Raw genomic sequence first — 4,337 nt, forward strand, 5'->3', positions numbered from 1 at the left:
AAAGTTTGACAACGTAATGTGTTTAGGCGCCTGCATGAATAAATTTAACAATGTAATACTGTTTCAGATTGATAGTACAAATTCTACAGCTTAGAGGCATGAGGCATTCTTCATAATATGATCTTTAGAGGCACAAAAAGAAAATGACAAAACAAGGCAAGTACGTGGAGCTGTCACCCTTCAACTGGTGAACATTGGCACCCATCTTTATGATCAAAGCTTTAATCTCCGATTCTCGATATTTATCTTTCACAGCTATCATATCTGCCAAGTTAAAAAGATAAAGAGAACAAGGAATTAACCCTTCAAAGCCACTCGCTTGTATTTCTTTATGAGTTGGAGCTTAGTAATCTGAACTTTGAAGTAGTAATAGCTAAGAACCTAACAACAATGTACTTGTACTCTAAAAAGGCACTAGACATAAAATTGGATTCCCAATCCAAACAGGAATGCAACAATTGTACAAAGAACATATCAACATGCACTAGAATTTTACACAAATACTAACCCAAATACAAGGATGCAAGGAAAATAGAGATGCCATATTCAGTGCCATTAGAGCAAGACTTTCCAGTGCTTGGAAGCTTTGTGACTCCAAACCTAGGTGAACAAATTAAACCCAGAAACCACACCTCAAGAAATGCAGCTATAAGTGAAAATTTTAGTTCCTCAGAGGCATTTCATCGAACAATTGGAATGCAATTTCTTAACTAGGCATTTCCCCTAGTTAAGAATATATAGTGCCAAGCAATGATGATGATCAACAGAAATCCTTATCATCAGGAATGAAGATAGTTTTAAAAACAGGAAAGATAAAGATAAAAAGTCAGTGTAGTATACCTTGGCTTTGAGGATGGTTCCGTTAGCAAGATGCACCAGCTTTAAGTAGCTTGATTCCTCAATCGAAACAACCTTTGAAGAGAACCTGATGGTGCCACTAGGGAGTTCACTTGCAAATTTCACACAACGAATTTCATGCTCTCTACTACACATCATTTAGTTTATACTCTAAATGATCAAAGAATTTAAATTGAATGTCTGAATGTTAAAATATAGATAGTGTATTCAACAAAATCATTTAAAAAGAAACATCTTAACATTATCTAGAGAACAATTGGTTAGGCATTACCAAAGGTAGGAACACTAATTTAGTTCAGCACTTCTTAGGTATAAGTGACTTGTTATGTGATTTTGAAGAGGTTAAAAGCAGAAAAGAAATATCTAAATGAGATATATATAAAGCAATATCAGCTATATAGTGAGGCTCCTAGACTACTAGTAGACTTATTAATATTGTTTTCCTTTCTCCTTAAATGACATCTCAAACATCTCAACCACATTCCTGTATACAACAACATGCAAATGATGCAATCAGTTTCATGTGTTCTTGTACATTAAGTACAAGTTAACTCTCAGAAATTACGATTCATTATCTCCGGTTGATTGCAATATTGTAAAAGCCAAATGTTCATACTTAAGAAGAACCCATAACTGCAATCTCAATTCTTCAATTTTGTGGAGCCAATTTATGCATATGGGGTGATAATAGACAATAGTTCTAAAATCCTATATCTAGATCAATGAACCACCAACTTTTGTACTTTCAAACAATAGGTTATATCTCAGTCCTGATGTTTTCGGCTTCAAAAATCATAAATGTAATGAAGCTGAAAAGGATGGCATATTATGAAATAGACATACATCTTCTAGTTTACTTACATACAGAAAAAACTTGACTGTATGAAATGACTTTCTGAGTAACCAACAAGTTAAAAATTACCCAAGAAGAGTCTCATGTTGCTGCCGTAGATAATCACCAATACCAATAGCGTCTAAAGCCCTCTACTCATTAGTCCAAGTTGTGAATGCAAACCCTGTTGCCCTCAAGCTATCAGACAACTCCAGCACTAAGCTCCTAATACCCAACCTGAACCAAAATTTCATATTATCAAACACATACATGCAAAACATGTGAGCCTCCTTGACTATGTTTCAGATAATAGAAAGAAACACAAGAATGGGTAGAGATCCGTCTCTGATTTATAGCAGCACAATTAAGCATTCGAATTTCACACGAAACCGAAGCGCTCTATTAAATTACTTAATATACAACACAAATTGATCCAACAACAATCTCACAATCCACCGAAACCACGGAGGAGGATTAGAGAGATGCTTCAACTAAAATAAATTTCCTTATTCAGGATCCTCACCAAAACGAACCAGAAGAAGAAGAAGATGCCAAAACTTTGAACTATGAGAAAAACAAGGCGAAACACGAAGAGAGAAAAAGAAATTTCGATCAGTTTCATAGTTGCTCTGCAAAAAATCCACACCTCTGTTTGGTTGCTGAACAAATCGAAATATATATATCAAAAGCTGCATAGCTCAAATCTGAGCTTTGTTCATCACTTACTGAAGAGTAATAGTCCTCTCCGTTATTCAATTCAAAACTCAAAAAGCTCAGAGCTCAAATTCATCATTATATTTTTGAACTTAATTTCGCATCAACAACCAAACCAAGAGAGATAGATAGAGTAACAGACGAGCTCAAACACTTGAAAATGAGAGGAAATAGTACCTTCCATGGCGCAACTGATGAAAGCTCGTGACTGGAAACACCAACTGGAATCGTCACCGCACACCCGCTGGCGACGGCATAGCTTCCGATGACGGAGAGATCAGAATTTGATCCGGAAAATCTCGAAACACAAAATCTTCACACAGACAAAGCAAAGAGTATAAGAGAGCGAGTCTGGTTGAAGTCCCAAGGAGGTTGTGAGGCCAGAGATTCCAGCTCCCACAATCACAACGTCTTGTACTACTTCCATGGTTCTGGGTTATTCTTTGAACAAATCGAAGAGAACAGAAGAGAGGAGATGACATACCTCCAGTTGAATTCACTAGCAAAAAACCTCTACCAGAAACAAACCTCCTGCATGCAAAATCAAAAGATTGAATCATTGAACCGAACTGAGCCCTAGCCACCGCGCCCGGCCTCGCCTCGCCGTGCACAGTTATAAAAGAGAGAAGAGAGATTGAATCATTTGAGAGATTCAATCGATTTGAGAGAAGAGTGAGAGAGATGAGAGAGCGACAGAGTTGAGAGAGAGGGCGAGAGAGTGAGAGTTGATACAACATTGAGAAAGAGAGGGCTTACCGTTGAGAGTGAGAGGGCAAGAGTCTCGATCTGTTTGAGAGTGAGAGTGTGAGATATCGTTTAGGGTTGGTGGGTACGTTATTAAATTTGTCTAACTTTTTCACACAACAGAATATATACCTGGAGGGAAACTTTGTAGCCAAAACTATTTTGGCATAGCACACCAAATCAATGGAGGCAAACTTTGGAGCCAGAACGATTTTGGCATGCCACCAGATTTTCCAGTCACACAACAGAATGTTTTAAACTGTTGTATATATTTTCTAAACTTGCACTATAGGTATTGCCTAGTAAAAATTGTAACAACATCATACAACAAAGAAATAAAAGTCTATTGTCCAAACATTTTGCATCTTGCACGACTTTCAATTTGGTGATGGGGGGAATCCTTTCGCCAAAATTTTCATAAATCATGCAACAGCAAATTAGCATCATCGTTGTGTTTTGAAGTCTTGAAATATAACCTAACAATTTCGTGTCATCAGACAACAAAACTTTGTAACTTTGCATTGTGTATAACAGTTCACTTCATCAGACAAGTAGGGAACCCTAAAAGATTGTCTGATGAGTGTTGTCTGATAACGTTTTTGTAGTAGTGAGTGTAATTAAGCATATCAATAACAGCAAGAACCTCACATTAAATTAATCCGACTATGCAACATCAATCCACTACAAACCATAGCTATATAACTCTATAGAAGTGTTCCATATATATAGTATGTCGACACAGAAAACCGCTCCCACAAGCTCAAAGACAAGAAACCCAAAAAGAAAAAGCATACACTAAATTAAATTTCTCGAACAATCAAGTACCAAAACAGACAACTCACATGCAAATAGTAATAGAAAAACTCCTATCACGATAGAGCATATACTAACCAAATTTCTCACATAATGAGTATAAAAATCCTCATTCTCTCTCTCATTCCCAACCCCACGAAACTCCCAATACGCATGGCTAGACCTAATTTCTAAAACAACCCAATTTCATCTGTTATTTAGTAACAATCCATCAATTACCCAAAACCAAAACAAAACTAGCAAGACCCAGTTGAAATCCAAGAGGATTAAGAGCCATGAAATCCATTTGACCTAGTTTCTAAACTTGAAATCCAGTTACCAACTGAGAAAATAAGAGAGAAGAGCGATGAAGTACTTTGAGCAAGGTCGAATAGAG

The sequence above is a fragment of the Fragaria vesca genome, unplaced genomic scaffold (genome assembly GCF_000184155.1).
Source record: "Fragaria vesca subsp. vesca unplaced genomic scaffold, FraVesHawaii_1.0 scf0513155, whole genome shotgun sequence".
Classification (NCBI taxonomy): domain Eukaryota; kingdom Viridiplantae; phylum Streptophyta; class Magnoliopsida; order Rosales; family Rosaceae; genus Fragaria; species Fragaria vesca.